General features: G+C 45.7%; 2 protein-coding genes across 5 annotated transcripts in view; both read left to right on the plus strand.

The window, feature by feature from the left end:
- Positions 1 to 3,542: 3,542 nt before the first annotated feature.
- The window catches only part of DPH3 (diphthamide biosynthesis 3), a 271,923-nt gene continuing 252,149 nt past the window's right edge, over positions 3,543 to 23,316 (plus strand). Inside the window, exon 1 of the mRNA XM_050779575.1 lies at positions 3,543 to 3,546. The gene's annotated coding sequence lies outside the window, so the exon portion shown is untranslated. The remainder of the gene's footprint in view (positions 3,547 to 23,316) is intronic.
- RFTN1 (raftlin, lipid raft linker 1) overlaps positions 10,669 to 23,316 on the plus strand; it is a 203,402-nt gene continuing 190,754 nt past the window's right edge. For 2 of the 4 annotated variants that reach the window (XM_050779561.1, XM_050779559.1), the window contains exon 1: positions 10,669 to 11,270. The gene's annotated coding sequence lies outside the window, so the exon portion shown is untranslated. Of the gene's footprint in view, positions 11,271 to 11,552; positions 11,638 to 11,808; positions 11,926 to 23,316 lie in introns of those variants that run through there. The other 2 variants (XM_050779563.1, XM_050779562.1) reach the window with 2 other exon arrangements.

Here is a 23,316-nt window from a genome sequence, read left to right on the forward strand (position 1 = left end):
GACCAACAGAGTATGATGAATGTGATGCTCTGTGACTCCGAGGCTAAGTCATAATAGGCAGTGGAGCTTCTGCCTTGTTCATGGAAATATCTGCTATGGAGCCTTCAGCTTCTGTGTGAGTGAGTGCTCAAATTAGTCCATGTAGTGACTACTTGGGGGGAGAGAGAGAGAGAGAGAGAGAGGAGAGAGGAGAGATGAGAGAGGAAAGAGAAGAGAGAGAGAGGGGAGAGAAGAGAAAAGAAAGAGAGAAGAGAGGAGAGAGAAGAGAGAAGAAGGAGAAGAGAGAGAGAAGATGATGCCCAGCCAGCTGCTCCAGCCTCAGGGTCCTGCTCCAGCCATCTGACTATAGCCACATGACTGACCTTGAGCCAAAACCAACCAGCTGAGCCCTTCCTGAATCCCTGATGCACAGAAACCCAGAAGGACTTCTTAAAGGTTATTGTTTTAAGTCAATACATTTAGGCATGATTCACTGTTCAGTGATAAAAATCTAGAACACGACATGAGACACCAATCCTCAGCCTTTATGAAATATGTGTGTTTGACCTAATCTTCCCTGGTCCTATTTGGGAGCTCAGAAAGCCAAGTCTTGGCAACAGCTGTTGATAGTCCTGCTTATGAACACATGTGGAAAAGCTGTGGCTTTCCAGGTTTCCACCATCTGGAAATGGGACAACACGGCCACTTGTGGGTTATCATTGTCATTCTACCTATACCCAGGAGGGCTTATGTGCCAGAAATACATGGCACTCCACTTGCTGTGTGGTCAGGCAAATGAGTCAGAGGCTGTATTTTCCCTCCTGAACAGATTTTACTTGTAATATTCATAACACTTTCTGGGAAATTCCCAGATGTCAGGGTTTGAAAATCCTGAAGCAGCTGCTAATTGTGCCTTTGTTTTGTTTAAGTAAAAATGCTAATGAAGCTTTCTTCTAAGTGTCATAATAAGAACCAAAAATAGGAACTCGAAGCTGAGGTAAGCTAGTGGTTCTCAACAAGTAGCAGGAATACTTTTGTTATTGTCCCTTTGTGGGCCACAGGGCTCTCTCTCCCAATGATCTGAGGGTTGATGAGTCTTAATATACATCCCATAAAGTGAATGCATGTTTGTGTGTGTGTGTGTTTGTTTCTTATAAGGCTTAGAGTCATTTTCTTACATATTTCAACCAATATTTTTTAAACACAAAAATGAGCATCAAAAAAATATGGCCCCCTTTAAAAAAAAAAAAGATACAGTCACAAAATAGGTGCCTATGCAAAAAAACAGCACCTGATATCTTTGACTGAGTTTTGTTTTATAGTGGGGACACAGGAATGGCAGGAAAGAGGGACGGGGAGATTTCTGGAGGTTTTTGCTTTAGATTACTAACTTTACGCTTAAGAAAACAATCTGTATGCCACTCCGAAAATTTACTGTTAATTTTCCTACATTTCTGTAGAACCAGTGACTGAGCAGTGAGAAGTCTGGGCAGGGTGGAGGGAATCAAGCTCATGAGAAGGTTCTGTGTGAAGGAACTGTTTTTGATCCTGTTCTTACAGTCCTTTTTTTCTGACTGTTCTTTTCTGCTTGCCTATTGCTGCATGATACGGCTTGGATGTTTTGTTTTCTCCAAGTCTCGTGTTGAAATGTGACCTCTAATGTTGGTGGTGGGCCTAGTAGGGGGTGTTTGGGTCACCAGGGCTGATCTCTCATGAATGGCTTGGTGCTCTCCTCACGATGATGAGCGAGTTATCACTCTGTGAGGTCACATGAGACCTGGTTGTTTAAAGCAGGCTGGCACCTTCTCCCTCTCTCACTCCCACTCTCACCATGTGACAGGCCTGCTCCCCCTTCACCTTCTGCCATGATTGAAAACTTCCTGAAGCCCTCACCAGAAGCAGATGCCAGTGCCATGCTTCCTGTACAGCCTTTGGAACCATGAGCCAAAATAAACCTCTTCTCTTTATAAATTACCCAGCCTCAGGTACTTCTTTTATAGCAACACAAGAACAGACTAACACACTGCATAACCAGTAACCATAAAACATACTGGCTTGAAGCAACACCAATCATTTTGTTATTTCTCATAATTTTTGTGGGTCAGGATTTGGGCAAGGCTTGGTTGGGTGGCTCTGGGCTAGGTCCTTCATGCAGTTTAAGTCAGTGAGGGGCTGGATAAGCCAAGAGCTGGTTAGGCAGTTCTCTCTCTCTTCATATAGTCTTGAGTCCTCTCCACATGGTCTCTGTGTGGTCTAGTTTGGGCTTCCTCAAAACATGGTGAGCTCTAAGCACTTGGACTACTTACATGGTAGCTTAATATCTCATCAGTGAATTGTAGCCATCTAGGTGGAAAGTACATTATCTATTAGCCACAGAAGTCACACGGTTTTACTTATGCTGCATTCTACTAAACTGCCCACATGAAAGAGAAGAGAATTAGACTTTACCTTTTGATGGGAGGATGTCCATACTGCTTACGTCTGTTTTCTCAGCCTTCCCATCAATTCTGTGAACTGCTCAAAAGCCTTTTTATAATTTTCTTTACAGGTTAAGATGACCAGAGCCCATCTCTCTGGTATGCAATAAGAACCCTGACTGGCACACTCTTAATTGTTTAAATTGAAGTTTACTCGTAGGCTTTTGCTTAGAGCCTCAAACTGGGATTAGAGAGAATACAGGGAAGAGGTGGCTTTTAAAATCAGGGTTCCCTCCTTAAGAGTCAGTGTAATAACCTTGAGAGAAAAGGAGAGATGAAAACAAGGACTTGCCTTATTATATCTTGACCATGAAGGTCTTGTCCTGCATGATTTAATTAGCCATCTTTTCAAGAAATGATAACACTTGTAAAATATTGATAATTCCTTAATAATAGCATTAGCAAAGATGCTTGATACTAATTCCTGGAGAAGAAGGCAGATGTTTGAGCCTGGCCTATTGCCATCCAGCTGTTTCTCAGCCAAGGCTGGCTGCCAAAACCAGGATTTTAGGCCTGTTAAAAAGTCTGTCGTGCTCTTTCCCTGACTGCCAAGGCTGCCAGCCCGACTCTCCATACTTGAGCCTGGAAACTCCAGGGCTGAGAGAAAAGGGCTCAGTGGTGATTGACAGAGAGCTCTATTCCAAAACTCCCATTTCAGCTGAGTAGAAAGACCACTGACAATGGGAAGGGGGAAAGTGGGCTTGCAGCCACTGACATTTAAACCCTCTATATGCAACTCAGAAAGGGGTGGGAACCAAATGAGTCTGGAGGAGGGAAAGAGCAGGCTTTACTAGGAACATTGTTATTCCAACATATAAGCTTCAGCTCCTGATATGAATGGTATTAACTTCTCCATCCATTCATTCAGTTCTTTGTTCATTTGTTCACTCATCATGTTATTTCATATTGATATCTCTCATTCTGGGAAATGGAGAAGTGACTAAATCAGAATCCTCATGTGGTCGGGGAAATAGAGGAATAAATGGCTACCATATAAGGCACTGCAGTTACATCTCAGTTACCACCACCTCTTGGAAGGAAGTCCCTTTATAGAAAGTTATATTTGGTGGGTAGGTGGGGTGGTTGGGGGAGTAGTGGTGGGAAGCAGATATCTTGAGAAGCTGTTCTCACACCTTAGAGCCTGAACTACGTGCTAACAGTTAAGGGGGAAATAACTCCAAGTAGAGTTTCCATCTATACAGCATGGCGGGGGTGGGAAGAGGTCCTTCTGCTTGTCTGCTAATCGTAAGTGTCAACCTTCATTGTCTAATCTTGTCTCTCATCTCAAACACACACATTTATCTCAGAGTAGAGATTCAGATGTCCTAGGAAGAAAACATGCCCTATGTTTCAGAGGCTGAAAGAGGTAGTCGATACTTATTCCCAGTCCATTTCAGAATGGGTCTCAGCTCCCCTAGAGTTATGTGTGAGTTCTGCAGGGCTCACATCATGCCAAGGCATGAGCAGGACTGAGTGTGCCTGGTCTGTGTCATCAACACCCAGACAGCATCCACAGGACATCTTTTCCTCCTCAGGCCGCCTGTCGTCTAATACTGCTCTCTGCTGTGCTATCCCCGGGATCTGCCACAAGGCTCTGCTCTCAGCTGACTCCCTTGCTCCTCACAGGACATGACAGCACTTTGCTGCTTTAGCGCCTTCACTGACTACAGAAATCTTTGTGGGACTGTTTGCGGCCCTTTGTCACTTGTCACTTCTGTGCCTCCTCCCCACCCCCCAGTGCCCAGGATTGATTCTATCTCTTCCACAGTGTGTCAGGGGCCAGGGAACCCGGAGGCTCCCTCAGGCCCATCCGTTCAGTTGCTGTGGTCACTAGGAACTCTGTCTTCTGATTCCTCCATTGGGAAGATTGTGGGTTTCTGCCCAAGTGTTGGCTGCCCTGTAGGGCACTCTCTGAGGTCTGCCCTTAGGTGAAAGCAGCTGTAAAAAAAAATGCAAAATCCACCCCTTGATGTTTCCGAGTGTCGCCTCCCTCCTGGTTCCTGCCTATTTGTAGTTGTCCAGCACTGCCTTCAGAGAGTTGTGTTTTAGATTTTGTCCAGAGTTCATGTGTAGGACAGTTGGTTTGATATACTCTCCTATGCCAGAGTGGCATTTACTGCCCTTCCCTTTGAATAAATGGTAGAGGCAGGATATTGGCTCATCTTTCCTCAGGGGCTTACGGCATCCACCCGCTCCTGCTTCCCTTCACGCTCCTTTCTCCCTCCCTGCAGTCTGGGGATGTCTTATGCTCTCCAAGAGGTTGGGAAACATTTTTCTGGCACTTTAATATTTTTTCTTCTAAATTCTGAGTCCCCTTGGACACTTGAAACTCAAACATCCAAGCATTTGAGTCCTTAAAGACTTTTCTGCTGAAACAACCGTTCCCTGAGATATGCATGCCACATAGTGTAGCTGGTTCTCAAATGGAAGAAAAGGAGAGAGATAACAGAAAATAATAGGGAATGTTGGGATTGTAAAGACCATCAATTAATATTTCAAGAAAAGTATTCCTCAAGATCAAGCATAACACCTATCTTGAGCGATTGCTGGCTTCTGGTTTGGCATGAGTGAGACAGAGTGCATTTGATATTTCAATCAACAGTTACAATTATGTAAGCCCACTTATTTATTGATTTATGCATGCTTTACTCATTCAACAAACATTTAGAGAGTGCCTGTTATTTGTCAGACCCTGTTTTTGGCACTAATTATGGAATGAAAAGTTTTGCTTATGAAAGAGGTTTCAGGTATCAGCAAACATTAAGGAAGGAGACATAAGGTAGCCTGGAGTTACATTCCACCTACTCTTTGGAGCAAACTCAAAGTTATACTGATTCTCTTATTTTTAGGTGGCTTAGAAGAGTGAAGAAAGCACAAAATTTAGACTCATAAAGTTCAAGTGAAGTCCCAGTTTACCATTTATTAACGATGTCACCTTGGGCAAGTCTCTCAATTTCTCTAGGCTATAGTTTCATTTTCATGTAATAAATAACTGCCAAGTGTTACTAGTCTGAAAGCTTTTTGAGGTTGGGAACAGTGTCTGTTTATTCCCTGCTGTATCCCTTATTCCTAGCACACAGTGAGGGCACAGAGTAGATCCTAAATAAATACTCCTTAAATGAATGGTAAATAACAGCTCTTTATAGCTTTTTTGATCATGGGCTTCTCTAACTGGAAACCTTGGGAATTATTATGATTCCAGGTTAATGTGGGAAATGTTTCTCTAACTGGATCTTTTCCTTTGACCTTCCAGCCCCTAGGTATGCTCATAATGGCTTTAAGAACATTCAATGGATTCTAGTAAGCTGTATCAGTCAGGATAGGCTGGGTTATGCTGCAGAAACAGACAACTTGTAATTTCAATGGCTTAAAAACAAGTCACTTCTTGTTCATGTTATGTAAAGAGTACAGGTCAGATGGGGGCTCAGCTTCTCACAATCACTCAGGGATCTAGACAGATAAGCAGCCATCATATGGAAAGTTGCCAGTGGCCTTGCTAGAAGAAAGAGAAAGCCCTGGATGGTCTTGTCCTAACAGTTGATTAATTGTCAAGGAAGTGATGTATTTTGCTTCTGCTCACAGTTCATTGGCCAGAACTAATTATAGCCCCTCCCAACTACAGGAGCCAGGAAGAGCCATTATTGTGGGTCCAGAAGGGGAGGACTAGGAATATTTGAGGAACAGCCTTGATGATCATCACAGTGCTACCTTGTAAGGTGGATACTGAACTGGTCCATTTGGGTTCTTCTATGTACAGGTGTGATGGGAAGTAGGTGGGAGCATCTTTTCATACCCTTGGATCTTCTCAGGGTTCCAGGGCCCTATTGTCCATCTCAAGAGCTTACCAGCGTTCTAGGCTATTAAATGAGGGTTGAACTCACGGAATAGGAGTTAGTCTCTCTGGATGGTCCACAGGTTGTACTCTGGCTGCTCTTGATGGGAGTTCATTGTTCAGTGTCAATAGGAAGGATGAACAGCATGTTTCCTTCCTCTACTGAAGGTCTATAATGCTCCTCCTGCACAAATCCCAAGAGCTGAACAGCTGTCCATAGGGTTCCCAGATATTATGGATGGATTATTTTCACTTGAGTGGAGGGTGGTGGGTTTCTGAATTCTGACTCTGGTCAGTCACTATGTCCTACCAGTTGCTGCCATCAATATATCCCCTGTGCCTTTCCTTCCTCACTTTTCTCCAGTCGTGAAGCTTTGATTGATTCTTTGAAGGTATGTGTGTACAGGATGGTGGGTGCACAGCAAAAGGAAGGGAGATATGCTGCGGGACACTGGTTCTGCCTAATTTCCTATTTTTCCATATATTTTCATTTTATGACGAGACATTGACCTCTGAAACTCGAAAGCCAAGAATCTGACTTTTTTCTGGTGTTGTTATGATAACTCTCCTTTTGACAACGCTTCTGGCTGTCCAAATTGATGGGAAGAGAGTTGTACAGTGTAGCAAGAAATACAGTGGGGGCGGGGAGGAATGATGGTGGAAGGGAAACAGGATTAATTAATATATCAAAATATCCCGCCATTCATTTAATGATGATTTATTTTTATGATCTCCTTATTTTGACATCTGTGGAATGTATAGGCTTCTTACACACACACACACACACACACACATTTCCCCCATTATCTCTGATAATAAAGTTCTCAAGTGCAAGTCAACAAATGTGTCCCATGAATGGAATAACCAGTGAAGGGGTGTGGATGTGGATGGCTTTTGGTAAAGTCAGACAATTTCTTAGGCTGAGTGAGGGAAACAAAGCTACAAATAGCAATGTGTTGCACACAGTATTCCTGAAATTCAGTCTCCAGTGGCTCTTTGCTCCAGAGAACAAATTCCATCTCAGCCACAGGAGGGCCCCTGCTCCCCAGAACTGTTTGACTCAGACTGGGAATTCAGAGGTAAAATGAGTGGATTCAGGAGCAGAATAACAATAAATGTGGGTGGGTTTTTTTTTTGTGTGTTTTGTTTTTTTGTATGGGAGTGAATGGAACATTTGGCTACCATCCAACATTTCCTCAAATTGGTGATGTCTGTGGGTGGCATTTTCAAAGTATTGTTTTGACTATACTTTGGACAAAAGTCCCTAGCCTTGGCTGATCAATGCGTATGCAAAAACTGCCCTAACCAGCTCCCCTGCCCCCACCCTAATTCACATCTCCACTGTACTGGGGAGTCAAAAGCATGTTTTGACACTGGCACAAGTGTGCTCTGCTTTAACGTGGCCAAGGGTGCCATGGTCTTCCTAGGGGCGTGCCTGTGCAGGCTGTGCCTGTCACCATGAACAAAGGGCAGGGGGCTCCTCCAAAACCACTGGCTTGGGGCACAGAGGTCAGGCCTCTGCCACCATGGCTCCTTACGGGCACGACTGTCACCTGATGCAGGGCCAGCTTCCTCTAACCGTTTAGTACAGAGCAGCTGACCAAACTGTGAGCTCACTATGGCTGCAAACCCACTTAAAATATTAACTGTGCTGATAAAGATGAATAGTTCTTGCACCTCCAGGGCATAGATGAGTCTAGTTCTGTCTCCTGCCAGCCCTGAAACTCTGCTGTTCAACTGGCAAGTATAAGGTCTGGGTTTCATGGTGCTGTAAATAAACAATTAGAACAATAGCTCTTCAGGTTCCAAAGCTTTTGTTTGGTCCATTTCTGCTATGAATTGTGATTACTCTCTGCAGAGAGGGGGAATTGAATTATTTTGGGCTAAGTTAGGAGCAGGGTGGACCTAAGTGAATGAAATTGTGGGGATGGGGTCGGGTGGGAAGAAGGTGAGCAGAATAGGTTAGCTGGGATTCTCTTTCCCTCCAAGCCTCAGCGTAGTTAGGATGCAGCGAAATTGCTCTGGCTGCTGGTACCCATGGCCTTAATCATCTCCAGAGTGGGGTGGTGCTGCTGAGTCCAAGAAAGAATTACTCCAGCGGGGGGCTCCTTTAACTGAGCTTTTACAAGAATTGTGCAGTCTGGCCATGGCAGCTTCTTACACTTGCCTAGGCTGGCTTAACTCCTCTTCTTTCCACAGGGGGTGTGAGGAGATCCAGCTTCCCCATTAGCTTGGGACCTGCGTCCTATTGACTGTGAACACTCGGGACCCTAGTTCTGGGGCCATCTGTGACCTGTCATGCAGTAATAGCTTGGTTTTTCCCGTGTTCAGCTCCTCCCCAAGTACTTAGTGTTAAATCACAGGGGGAGGAAGTGTGAGCAGAGGAAAAACAGCACTATTACATGACCCCCGATGAGACCGCTGTGATAGAATTAAAAGCTGCCGCCCTAGGACATTCTAACAGATGACATTGTGAGGTTGCCAAGGTAACCCACTAGGATACAGTCCCAGCATCTTTGGGTTTGGGGCTGGGTAGGCAAGTTAGAGGTGAGACCCAGCTGCCCAGGGTCTCTCCCATGGCTGGCCAGTCCATGGCAGTCAAGTGGAAAATACAGGCAGCTCTCTACAGAACACAAGTGAATCCAACATTTGGCTCCTCATTAAATATTCCAGGTGAAGGAGAATTGGAACACTCTGGATAATTGCTGAATGCAGGTTAAGAAGAGCCTTAAAAGATCTGGATGCTGTTGGCTCATCCATTCATTCCACACATATTTACTGAACACCTACTATGTGCCAGTAGGAAGTATCAGAATATCAAGAAGATCAGGAGTTCTAGAAAACCCTAAAAAAATGCAGATCCAAGCAGGGAAAAAAGTCATTTAAGACATTTGCCCACGATTATTAGTACTCAGGAAAATATTGAGTGGAAGAAAATGGAAACAATCAGAATAGCATATTAACCTCAAGGACTGGTGTCTTATAAAGAAACAAAACAGCACAAAAAACACAATGGTGTGCAAAAGTTTTATAGAATGAAAATGATTTGCTTAAAAGAAATCAACCACACTGCAACTAGGTTATGCTGCACTCCCCCACCCCCACCCTCCTTTTTTCTTTATCTTCTTTTAAATGCCTACCGGTTAATACCTATATCAATTTTATTTTCTTTCTCTGGCCTAGGGACCAGCAAAGGATCAGAAAGATTTCAGATGGACCTTAACTTGCAGCAATTCAAGACCTCGGGCAGATAGATAGCATGAAGATCCCTCCCTTTGGCTTCATAAATGGGTGTTCACAACCTCTGGTGATGCCCCTGAACATATATCCCCACTCTCTACTGTTTGAACTTGGACTTGGGTGGTCACCTGTCTTACTTTCTTTCATGTGGCAAGCTCAAGTGTAGGGGAGAAAATGGGAGACATTGGGGATAGTGGTGGTGAGTGTGACACCAGGAAAAGGTGGAGTGGAAAGGGAAAGGGGAAAAAAATAAAAACAAAACAGTGTTGTGGGGGAGGGGAGCAAAACAGAACTAGGAAGGCTATGGAAAGAGAAAACAAGGAAGAAAATCTCTGAGAAGATGTGGTAACAGGAAGAGTCCCTGAAAACAAAATAGTGCTTCCTTACCTGCAGGAAGAATGTGATTAGTACCAGAAGGACCTGATCGAAACACTGCTGGGCTCCTAAAGCAGCCCTCCACCCTGTGGGCTCCAGTGCTTCACTTTGCCCACACAGGGCCTTCTTTGCCCAATGAGAAAATGGAGATAATTAATTAGATTATTGCACCCTTCTTGTTCTAGTCCCTTATATAATGATAATAGCTAAGTTATAGAGTGGTTCCTAAACACTTTACATATAATAACCCATGAAGAAGTGTTATGTGACAAATAGGCCCAGAGCAGTTAAGTCACTTACCCCGAGTCACACAGCCAATAAGTACCAAAGCCAGGAATCCAACCCTGACCATTTGACTTTAGGGTTCCCCCTCTTAACCCCTACACTGTAATTCTGCTTGGTTTAGTTTTAGGAAGAAAATATTTTCTAATGGCTCCTTGCCTCATATCTTCACTTTACGAATGCAGCCTGGTTTACTGGTGCTTCATTCATTCTTTATATAATTTTCTCCTTGGGTGCCTCAAGTTGCCACGCAAGGTTATTCTCCAGATCTTCTCAAACCTCTGGACATCTTAAGTAGGTAGACCAGGGGACGGCAAGGGAGACAGTGGCATTACCCTTCCCTGAAGCACTAGCTCGCAAGAGATAATTTCAGCATCACCTGAGATGTCTGCGGATGCTCCCACCTGTGGAATGGGATCCAGAAATGGTCCTCTCTCAAGTCTGCCCCAACCCCACACCCAGCCATCAGCACCTTAATGGCAGTCGCCCTTTCAGCATCCCGGCTCAAATCTTGAGGGATCCTAGTCTCCCAGGCGCTCTCCTGACAGCCCACAACCTTGATTAGGAGGCGCTGGGAGGGAGGATCGGTGTGCCCCTGACCCCTAGGTTCTGAGGCGGCCAGGGTCGCTTGCAGCTCGGCCGCGTGGAGGTGACCGTGCGGAACTCCGAGGGGGCGCAGGGAGAGCTGGGCGGGCCCACGGCTCCAGCGGCTGCTGTCAGGGGCCGCGAGGCTTTCCCTGAAGATGCAGCGCAGCATATTTTGCACATGAGTTAAGAGGAAGAGGAAGTGTAGCCGGCGGACGCGCGGCGGCGGCGGCGGGGGCGCGTCGGGGCTGGAGCCGGAGCGCGCCGGGCGCTGGGCGCAGCGAGCGAGAGCGCGGCGGCCGCGGGCTCCGGGGAGGGACCGACGCACCGATCAACGGAGGGACAGACATAGGAGCACGCGGCGCCGCCGCCCCCGCCTCCACCCACCGGCGCCCTTGTCCTCCCCGCCTCCTCTGTATGGCACAAACTTTCCTCCCGGGACGGAACACGCTGTCTCAGGGAGCCCGCGCCCGCGCCTTCTCCTCCGCCGGTCCCATACGGTAGGTGGGGGCGCGACAGGGCTTGGGGTGTCGACCGGCACAGACCCCTCCGTTTGGCCCTGTGGACCGGGTCCCTGGCGGGTAGTGGGAACCCCGCGTGGCGCCTCCCTGCAGGTTGCTCTGTGCCGGGGCTCCGGAGCTGCCAGAGCAGCCCCCGTTGGCCCGCGTGGGATGGGGACCTGGGCTGATCCATGGGACGCCTGGATCTTGGGCCAACTTTTTTTGGGGGGGAGGGCGGGTGTGGGGGAGTCATTCCTGGAGCGATGTAGGGAGAGGCACTCCGGAGCAGCCTGTTGGGGGTCGTGGGCTCTGCAGGCTCAGAAGCGCCTAGGAAGGACGCGGAGGTGGGGGAGCTTCGAGGCTACAGGTGGGTCCAGGACACACTGCCGCTGGGGTCCTCGGAAAAGAACAGGCGGGAGCTGGTCGCGGAGTGCAGGTTTCAGGGGTGCGCGCGGCTGGGGTGGGGCAGGGTGGAGGCGGTGCCTGACTGCCCCTCTGCGTGTGCCCTAGGAGGTGGGTTTGCTCTGGGGACAGAGGTGCTGGACCTGTAAGAGCAGACACGCCGCGCGCTTCGAGGAAGCGCCGGAACCACTAGAAGCACAGGGACGCGGGGTGCGGAGAGTCCCCAGCCCTGAAAACGGGCATCTCCTCTTCTGTAAGAGATTTTCTTCCCTTGTCTTAACCCACTTCTCTAGACTCAAGGGACGTCAGGATGGATATGGGTCTGGACTAGGAGGAGGTGGTTGTGTATTTCAGGAAGCCCCGTTGTCAGGCACGCGCACCCCAGTCCTAGGCCAGGGCTAGTGCCCTTCACCTCCGGTGTCGCTGCCTTTGGCAGCAAGAACCGCGTGGAGGCCAAGGTTGTAGACCCAGGCGCGCTCCCTACTGTCTCTCTGTGCCTCTGCGCTTGCCCTCAGCTGCCCTGTGTGGTTGTGGGTGATCCCTTGGGACGCTGGGTGGTGTCAGTGAGTTTCTTTGGGGGCTTAAAACAAGCAAACAAGAAGTACTTTTTTAAAAAAAGTCTTACTCAATCTCTTGTCAGTGGCCACCCCAGTTTCCAGCAACTCATGTGCTCAAACCCTTGTAGTCGGTACAGCTGTTTCAGGAGCTGGCGCTCAATTAGACTGGGCATCTTCCAACCCCTGCCGTCGTGTGTCATCTCAGGATAAGTAAGGCCTTGCCAGGAAGGAAGCCGGGTGTAATGTGAGCGACCTCTGGGCCTGTGGGTAGGGCCACTCTGCTCCCCCCTGCCCCCTGCTGCCGGGATTCCTAATTTGTACCTCTGAACAGCTGAATCCCAACGAAGTTCCAGTGACCCCAGATGTCACCAAACCCCACAGAGGGGTTACAAAGCAAGCTGTTTGGGGCTCTTTGGTGCGTGTGCGCTAACCTCAGTGAAATCACTGTAACCTCAGGCTGAGCTCTGCATCCTCTTTTGCCTTCAGTGGGGTTTCGGGCCGGCCTGAGTAATTCAAAGCCCCAGGGCTGGCACGTCATCCTCTGGCTGCATTTGTATGTCAAGTCACTGGCTTGGTTTTTCTTTGTTTGCTTTTTGGCTGTATGGACTTGGGGCAAATGGAAGTGGAGTGTTGTGCAGTTAGCTAGTAGATTTGGTACAGGAATTGAAAGATAATAAATTGGGAATACAAGTCAGCGAGTTCTCTTTCTCCCTCTTGAGCAGGAATTTTTGGCTTACATTCAAATAATTGCTTTGTCTGTAGGGAAACAAGCAGAAAATCTTTGGCATGAGTGATGTGAGTTCCTGTAAAGCTACTTGTGTTCTTCCAGTCTTCTCTTTTAGCAGAATTGTGGTCCCATGGCTTGGTGGGGCATCGGTGCTTTGCCAGATTTCTAACTTGGTGGACTAAGGAGAGTACACTGTGACTCTATCCCCATCCCATTTTTTAAGATATAGAAAAGTTGCAAGAGCAGTGACCACCTCTATATACATGCCTAGAGTCTAATTCACATTTTGCCATCTTTGCTTAACTACACATCCATCCAGCCATCCCTCTATCCATCCATAAGTCCAGCGGATTGTTTTATGCATTTTAAAGTAAATTACAGATGTTGGTACAGGTCATTCCTAAACATTTTAGTACACATTTTATTATTTAGACTTCAATATGTGTTCATGGTTTCCTTAAGATAAAATTTATATACATGTAATGAAATGTGCAAATCTGGAGAGTACCATTTGCATAATGTTTTGACAGATGCATGCACCTGTGTAACCCTAGTCCTTATCAAGACAGAGAATATTACTGTCACCCCAGTAAGTGCCTTCATCCTCATTCTCAGTGATTCTCTGCCCTCACCCTCTCAGTGGCAACTGCTGCCGTATCTCATCATAGGTGAGTTTCACTTGTTCTTGAACTTCCTGTAAATGGAATTCTACAGTATTGTGTAAAGCTCACCATGTTTTTGAGATTCATCCATGTTGTATCCATGATTTGGTCTTTTTTTATTGCTGACTTATGTTCTGGAGCATGTCTCCTCCACAGTTTGTTTGTATATTCTGTTAATAGACACATGGATTATTCTAGTTTCTTTCTTTCTTCTAGTTTCATTCTTTCTTTCTTTGGCTATTGTGAACAAAGCTGCTGTGAACATTTGTGTACAGGTCTCCTTAGGGACATGTGTTCTCATTTCTCATGGGTAAACACCTAGTAGCAAATTGCTGAGTCAGAAAGGAGGTATATGGAAACCTGATAAGAAACTGCCAGACCTTTTTCCAACATGATTATACCATTTTATACTCTCACCAGCAAAGAATATGAGTATGAGATTCCAGATACTTCAACCCTGTCTTTCCTATCTTAAAGCCAAGAGCTTGGTTTGACTAGTGTTCTTCTGGGACCAGAGGGAACCTGAGGCAGTGGGGAACATGTTTTTATAGGTGGAGGGGCCATAGGAAGTCCTGACTCTGCCTGTAAATGGGTTTAAGCTTAAATCATTGCAGACGATCAGATGAATATTTTATTTTTAGAGATTTTCAGAGAAGGGAATTCCATAGGGGAATGTACCCTTGGTTGTGAAAGAAGATTGATTGAGTGCTTTCTATAAAAAGAAAAATAACCCCAAGCCCTACAGAATTTTACTAAGCTTCTGCCTAGAGACTCCCGGGGGATTTCTGGTCTGTTAGTATGGTTGATACTAACTTGGTGGAGATTCCCCTTGGATTTCACCGGCTTGGACAGCCAGCTATTAAAAGGGGTTGTGTTTGTTTTGAGGGGCAGGTCAGATTTGGCTTTGTGAAGACTCAGAGAATGACTGTCTTGTGAAAGTGATCTGGCCTCTCAGTGAGAAATGTGGCCTGTCAACACCCCTCTTATTGTCCTGACTGAGAAAATGGGCCTGTGCCCCTCAGGTCCCCTAATAACTTAGTCCCTCTCTATGGTGCCAGCAGCCAAAGTTTGCCCTTGGCTGGTCTAGGAAACAGGAAGTGAACCTTTCCGTCTGAGTGGGACTCCAGGATGAATTTTTTTGCATCTCATCAAGGTGTCCCAGTGCTGACCACGCTTTGCAGGAGTCAGGTGGCAGACAGCTCAGAGTCTTGAGACATTGCACTGTGTTTGGAGACTGTTCCCTCCTCCTTAAAAGCCTAGCGCAGTGCCTGCCAGAGGGTAGGGGCACAGTAAACATGGGCTGAGTGATTTTGTGACTTGTGATACCCATCTGGGTGATGGCCTCTCTGCAGGTTGACGGTGGGTGTCAAGATTGTCAGGGCCCCAAGATGTATTTTACCAGAGGGCACTTTACCATGGCTTGGAAAACACGTTCAAAGGGTTTGGGCCTAGGAAGATTTCGCTCAGTGTAAACTTTCATTGTATTAGCACTGTTCTCTTTATTACCTATTTTAATATTGTTAATAAAATACTAATAATTACAGCTGCCAATTGCTGAGTGCTTACCCTTTGCCAGGCACTGTTGTACACTTTGCACGCATTATCTGAATTTGATCCTCATGAGAGGCGAGTACTTACAGTATTTTCACTTCAGCCCTGAGGAAACTGAAGACTGCGAGGTTAACTTTCCCTAAGTTCACGTTTTCATTTTTCTAAGACCTTAAGGGAAGAGACTGTGACATTCTGGTTTTTTGAAGGCAAAATCTGTCTACAATCACGGATTTCCAAATACACAGAGGCATAGTATAACAGAAATGTAAACTAGATAATCACAACAGAGTTACAGGAAATGATACACAGCAATCATTTTCTTTAGTTTGTTGTTGTTGTTGTTGTTTGTTTTCATTTTGTCTTAAGCTTACTGAGTTTGGCACAGCCAGGGGCTTATACTAATTTTGATGATAATTTAAAATATTATTGGTTGATTAGGATTACAATTTTATTGAAGGAACAGAAAGATGTTGCCAGCTGAACTGTTCCATACAGTAGCCACTAGTTACATGTGGCTATTTACATTTAAATGTAATGAATTAAAATAAAAGAAAATTTAAAATTCAGTTCTTCAGTCTCAGTCACCACATTTCAGGTGGCCCAGAGCCACATGTGGTTAGTGGCTACTGAATTGGTTAGCGCAGACAGTGTTCTCATCATTGCTGAAAGTTCTGTTTGATAGTACTGCTCTGTAGTAAGTGTTTCCTTTTTACCCTTCGGTTTAAGAATTGGTAACACACTTGGCTAGGGTTTATGCTATTTTTCACTGACAAAGGGATACATTTAGCCAGATGTTGCTTTTATGTTTACCTTTTAAAGGTGTGTATGTGCATGCGTGCATGTGATCTTTCCTCCCATTCACATTCAGGTTTTGACATACATTTGAGTCTCCCTTTTCTCCTGGGCCCCTAAGGAGCTTTCATTATTAGCATTGCATATTTTATCAAGACACTTTCTCATAAAAGATTGGTACAGCAGGCAAGCGATAGCCACTACTTGAACCCGGCTAATTCCTTGCTCTCCAAATAAGAATTCCGTTCAGCTTTTAAATATGCAATTGTGTGACTTACTCCCTACCTGGGCTGAATTCAGGAGGAAAAATCACTCTCAGTGGGCCAGAACCAAAGAGCTGGAAAATCAGGTCACATTCTGCAGCGATGGCTACCTGCCAGGACTGAGATGGAGGAGACACCATTTGGGGTACTTGAAAGCTTCATTTGGGGTTTTCCTGGATTTGACCTGCCTCCGGGGTGCAGGGAGTGATGGAGAAGGCTGGCAGCTTTGGTGTCCCAGTTACATGGGACAGTGGAGGACTGGTCCTGGGGCTGTCGCCTCTGCTGTGGTGTCCGGTACTCCAGAACCAGCCTCACAGAAGACAGGAAGGCACTCCTCAGGTGTCCGCAAGCAGCCAGTCCAGCCGGAAGCGGGAAATCAACATAAGCTATGCTTGGCTCCGTTGTTTGATGCCGACAAACTCTTACGCTACTTTAAGATCCCACACTGGAGGTTTCCACACTTCTTCAGCCAGGAAGCCAGATGCACCTCACTGACAGCTTTCTCTGGCGTTTACACCTGAAATGTCCCATCTTGTTGTTCCATAGGGAGACCTCCTTGAGGGTTAGAATTTATTCTTTATGGGGGCCTATCAGCTTTCATTTGTGTGCATGTGTGTGTATATGTATGTGTGTATGTGTGTGTATGTGTATGCATGTGCATATGTGTGTGTATGTGTGTGTATGTGTGTATGTGTATGTATGTGTATGTTTATGTGTATTGTGTGTGTATTTATGTGCATGTTTGTGGATGTGTGCATGTGTGTGTGTATGTGTGTGTATGTTTATGTGTGTGTGTGTACATGTGTATGTGTATGTGTGTGTATGTGTATGTATGTGTGTATGTTCATGTGTATTGTGTGTGTATGTATGTGCGTGTTTGTGGATATGCACGTGTGTGTGTGTGTGTGTATGTACATGTGTGTGTGTGTGTGTGTCTGTGTGTGTGTGTGTTTTGAAACTCCCTACTTTGCCTTTTACCCTTTGTCCTGAGGAATCCTTCAACTTTTATGGAATAGCGCTCAAGTTCCTCAGATTTGGGGGAACTGTTGTAATAGATTTTACTTAGAAAGTTGGGTAGGAAGAGATTTGGTTAATCATAGACTCTGGTTAATGGAACCTGATCATATGATGTATTAGCAAATTTTGGAAATATAAAGCACAAGAAATCAGGTTGTTTGTTTAAACACTTCTTTAATTTAGAGAGGCCTTTTGGGCTTTTCCAGTGTCTTATGATACCCTTTTCAGTGTGCCCTTTCCCGTGTGGTATAATCATGACTATTGGCCAGAATAGGTCAAAAGGCATCTTCATAATGGGCAACAAGTAATCCTAGTGGAGTACTAAAATGGTTAATATCTATACTGCTCTTTCCATGTGTCTGAGCTCTTCCGAGCCCTGTTAAATATTAACTCACCGTACCTTATTTAGTCCTCACCCTAGAAGTAGATGTTGCAGTTGTCCCCATTTTACAGACGAGAAAACTGAGGTTAAATGGTTTCCTTGAGGTCACACAGGTAAGAAATAAGGGCACAAGATTTGCACCTAGTCAGTCCGGTTCCAGAGCCTGTATGACCAACCCCTGTGCTGTACTGTTAAGAAAGTGAATTTGAGAGCCATACAGGGAATATTCCAAATGCCCTTTACCATCCTGTACCAGATAAGTGTCTTTCCTATTCCCGAAAGATGCTGCTAAGTAGGTATTTATTGTGCATCTGTTACGGGCAGGGCGTTGGAATAGCTGCTGTTGGGGATGAAGAAGACCTGCTTGCTGCCTTCCAGAAATTTACTGTCATGTGGGGAGATGAGGCATTACCAAGAGCTGTGGAGCTCTCCTCTGGACTCAGAATGGTACATCCAGTGGCCCACTGCACACCTCTGCTTAGATGGAGTTAACATGGCTAACTCCTGGCTTCCTCTACCCATCTCAGAAGATGGCCACTCCAGCCTTGCAGGTGCTGGTGACCAACCCTAGAGGTGTCTTGGATGCCCTCTTTTGCTCATCCCCTTTTTCTAAATCATCAATCAATCCCGTTTTCTACCTTCAAAACATATACAGAATTTGACCACTGCTCGCCCGTCTACTTACTGTCATCTGGGCTCTCTGCTCTCATGGTCTGTCATGGCTGGAGTAATTGATGTCTTCCCTCAGCTCGAAACCTTCCAGAGGCTTCCACCTCAGTCAGGGTAAAGCTGAAGTGCTCACGGCCCGGCCAGACCTGCGTTCTGTCTCCCAAGCCCTGTCTGACTTCACCCTGAGGTCCGGTCAACCTCCCCGGGGGCGCCACACCCAGCTTGTTTGCACCTGCCACTGCCTTGCCTAGCCCACCCTCCCCCTTATCCCATGGCTCGCTCTGTGGCCTTCTTCATGATTTTGCTTAAACCACACACCTTCTGGGTGTGGCCTTTCTCGATCCCTGTATTTAAAACATCGTACCTCCTCCTGTGATTGCTACCCCTCCCTTGCATTATTTTTGTTCTAGTTGGCATACTTTAAAAATGGAATTTTATGTATTATTTTTATGTGTTTGTCTATTGCCTGTTTCTCGGCTTCTGAAGGTAAGGTCCATGAGGGGAGGCTTGTTCTTTTACTGTGTGAATCCCTTTCGTTTTACTTTGGTATCACTAGCATTTAGAACAGGACCTTGCATATAGTAAGTGCTCATTACTTAGTTATTGGATGAATCAATGGCCTAAAGTGGCAATCCTCTTAGAGCTCAGCCTTGAAGGAGTGTGACGGTTAATTTTATGTCAGTTTTTCCTAGGCTATGTGCCTAGTTTTTGGCCAAACACCAGGGTAGGTTTTGCTGTGAGTTATTTTTTAGGCATGATGAATTGTGCAATCAGAAAACTTGGAGTAAAGCAGATTACCCTCCATCATGTGGGTGAACCTCATCCATTCAGTTGAGAGCCTTAAGAAAAAATACTGAGATCCATGAGAAGGAATTCTGACTCCAGACCACCTTTGGATTCAAGATTGCAGCACCAACTATTCTCTGGGTTTCCAGTCTTCTGGCCTTCCCTGAAGATTTTAAACTTGTCGGCCCCCCAATTTTATGAGCTAATTCCTTATAATAAATACCTCTATTTGTCTCTCTGTATCTGGGTGTACACACACGCACGCACATACACACACACACACACACACACACACGTATCTGACTAGTTCTGTTTCTCTGGAGAACTGTGATTAATACAGAGGATGAGAGGTACAGGACAGCAATGTCAGGTGGAAGTTCACTGGAGGAAAATGGTGGTGCCTGGAGAGTTCTGAGGATGTACAAAAGATTGCAGTAGCTTAGCCTGACTTGACTCTAGGGTCAACTGTGAAGGGAAACAATGGGAGGTAAGACTGGAAAGGAGGGAGGGTTGAGTGAGATTGAGGCTGAGGACTCCGAGCTGCACAGCGGATGTGATTATGCTGTTTGAGCCACTTATGTGCTGTGAAATGATTAAGGTGGGAAAAGCTGGAGATAGGAATTAGATGGATGAATTAGCCAGATTCCAGGAAAGCATTGGTTGCTGTTGAGATGGCAGATTGGTTTGGAGAATAAAGTGGGGGGATGGATAGCATCCACCAGCTCTTGGTGGGCCAATGTCAGGGTGAGGATGGTGGCGGGAGCAGGCTGATACTGGGGCTTTGGGCCTGGATGTTAGGAGGGCAGTGGTATTACCCAGAGATGAGAAATGCAGGAGGAAGAGCAGGCTTGTTGGGCAAGGTGCTGCATTCTGTGGGGCATATTCTTCCAGAAGTGCTGAGAAAGTCTCAGGTGAAGAGAGAAAGTTCCAGGTGGAAATGTTGAAACAGTTCTTGCGGATGTCTGCCTGGAGCTGGAGAGAAGACAGACAGGCTGGGAAGGAGGCTGGGGAGCTCTTGCCTGGAGCAGGTTAAGTTAGGGCGAGAGAGGGAGTGTGAGTGCTAAGGGAGAGACAATAGCATGTAAGTAACTTTTTTGAACATACATAATACTATATATTGGTGGTTCCCAAATTCTGGGCTAAGATACCCCAAGGCACTGCAGCAAATGCACAGGGTGGCCAAGGGATATTTCACATTTTCGAGGGAAATGCAGCAATACTTAACATCTGTCAGATACCACGCTAAGTACTAGCTTGAGGCACTTCGCAATATCGACATCTGACGGTACCACATTACTCTTGATGATGTCATATCTTTACAAGCTACATTTTGGGTAGTTGCTAAGAAAATCGGTGTGGAAGTGGGAATCAGGGTGGTGGTGTTCAGTGTGGTTCCAAGTTTTGAGAAGTTGCGCAGTGTCCAACAGATGCCCACATCCCATTAGTGAGTAATTGTGGTTAGTTAAGAATGAAAGAAAAAATATTTCTTCTTTCAGTTTATGTGTGCTATTTTTTTTGAAAGGCTACTGTTGTTAGGCTGTGAATAAGTATTAAGTTGTTTGGACCTAACTACTTAATAAAAGAAACTACTGGATACTTTTTTTAATCTAGGGCATGCCATTAAAAAATGTGCAGAGGAACTAAGGGCACTACAAACTGAGAAATCCTCAGAATCTCTGCCATATGTTGTTCTGGGTGTTATATGTTATATATAGATTGTAAAAGAGTACACACAGGGATAGAAAGATAGGGAGAAAGGGAATGGCATGAGGACTGTGTCAAGAAGTCTATTTATCCAAAAATAAAATATCTGAAGCAAATAAGGTAAAAATGTAAGCACTTGTTAAATCCAGGTGGTGGATCCATAGACATCTCATTTTCTGTACTTTTCCATGTGTTTGAAGTGGTTTATAATTAAAATAGTTTTGGAAAAGTGAGGCAAGAGGATGGAGGAGGACAGAAATGTAGGAGGTGCCTGTGCTTGCCTGGGAGGATGGCAGAGGAGACTGGGAAGGGGTGTTTGAGGTAGAAAGAGATTCAGGAGATTGAGGGATGTGGAACTAAGCAGATCAGTGTGGCTGAGCTCTGAACTGTGGTTCTCAGTGCTGGATGTGAGGCTGTAGGAGACATCCTGGGCCCTGTTGATTCCTGGCTATTAGGAGATTGAAGAGTGTTAGGAGTGGGAAAAGACTGGGTTTGCTCCTAGAGCATTGATGCTCAACCCTGGCTGCATGTTAGCATCACTTGGGGTTTTTCAAAATACTGGTGCTCTGGCCCCACCCCTAAATGCCTGAGCATCAGGGCTTTTCACAGCTCTCCAGATGATTCCAAAGTGCAGTCAAGATTAAGAGCCACGGCCACAGCCCAGCGTTTCTCAAACTGTACTGTGAGTCAAACTTTAAGGAATCACTTATTGCTCAGATACAGATTCTGATTCAGCAGGTCTGGGATGGGGCCTGGGATTCTGCATTTTTAACAAGATCCCGGATGCTGCTGCTGGTCTGAGGTCCACAGGTTGAGTAGCAGGTTCAGAGAGGGAGCTATTTTTAGCGAAGGGTGGCTGGAGAGCAGCGGAGCAGAGATGGACTCAGGTTCAGACCCCTCCTGAGATGGACTGAGATGGTGGTAGGTTGTGGGGGTTGGAGGAGTGGGGGGTAAGCAAGTGTTTTCTTCTTATAATGCAAACACCACTCTTATTAGGTATCTTTTATTGTGTCACAAATTACGCCAAAACTTGGCAGCTGAAGAGTCAGCTCTCAACCACTCCACAATGCCGCTTCTCATATAGGAGCAAGACTCTTAACGTGAACAGCCTGGATTAATTATCTGTTGATGGGTGGTAAATTGCCCTAAAACCTAGAGGCTTAAAACAACAAACATGCTATCTTGCATCGTTTCTCTGAGTCGGGGATCCAGAAGTGGCTTAACTGAGTGCTTCTGACTTAGAATCTCTCATGAGGTTGCAGTGAGGATGTCAGCTGGGCCAAAGGCTGTAGGATCTACTTCCACATGGGTGTTGAGTTAGTGCTGACTGTTGGCAGGAGGCCTCATTGCCCTGCAGTGGAACTTCATCCTGCTGATAGAGTGTCCTCACAACGTGGCAGCTGGCTGCCCCCAGAACGAGAGATCTGGGAGAGCGAGGTAGAACCCACAATGTTTCCTACAGCCTAGTCTGGGAAATCACACTCATTTCCACCGTATTCTTCTGGTTATGCCGGTCAGCCCTATTCACTGTGGGAGGGGTCCACACAAGGGTGTGAATACCGGGAGGATCACTGAGGACCGTCCTGGAGGCTGGCTGTGATATCCATAGTCTATTCTTTTCTTTTCTTTTCTTTTTTTTTTTTTTGAGACAAAGTCTCACTCTGTTGCCCAGGCTGGGCAGTAGTGTGCAGTGGCACAATCATGCAGTGGTGAGATCATGGCTCACTGCAGCCTCGACCTCCTAGGTTCAAGCAATGTTCCCTCTTCAGCCTCCCGAGTAGCTGGGACCACAGGCACATGCCACCATGTCTGGCTAATTTCTTCTTAAAATTGTTTTGTAGAGACAGAGTCTTGCCATGTTGCCCAGGCTAGTCTTGAACTCCCGGGCTCAAGTGATTGACCTGCCTCAGCCTCCCAAAGTGCCCCTGATTGTTTTCAACCATGAAAATAATGCATGCTCAACAAAGAAAACTTGCAAATGTAGCCCATAGTGTCATGACCCCGAAAAAAGTTCTGCTAACAGGTGGTTTATGAACTGCCAGTTTTTCAAAAATAAGGATTTTATAAACAAATACACAAGCACTTTTAAAAAGCGATACCATACATTAATACGGTTTGATATAGATTGTTCTTTACCCTTGACATTGGATCAGGAACACTTTCAACCGGTACATGTTAGAGTTTCTTAGACTCTGTTGCAGGACAGCAAAAAATCTGACACCATCTGAATACTCTACTGAATTTTTAAGTTTAATTTATATTTCTGGATCTAGAGAGATGTCGTTATCATGTAAAGACTTCTTAATTTGGATGATCAGTTCTTACTTTGGATGACTGAATGAAGTAATAAACATGCTTGTGTCTTCAAATACAGAATTTGAGTGTAGAAATAAAAAATGGGGTTGCCAGCTGATCCAACATCATTGCATATAATTGCCCCATCTCTGGTTGCTTGTCACTAGCTGTTGGCATTTGTTAAAATTAGCTTTACAGGCTGCCTTAGATTAGCAGCAAGTGTGGCAAATGAGGGCTTA

The sequence above is a fragment of the Macaca thibetana genome, chromosome 2 (genome assembly GCF_024542745.1).
Source record: "Macaca thibetana thibetana isolate TM-01 chromosome 2, ASM2454274v1, whole genome shotgun sequence".
In the NCBI taxonomy this organism is placed as follows: domain Eukaryota; kingdom Metazoa; phylum Chordata; class Mammalia; order Primates; family Cercopithecidae; genus Macaca; species Macaca thibetana.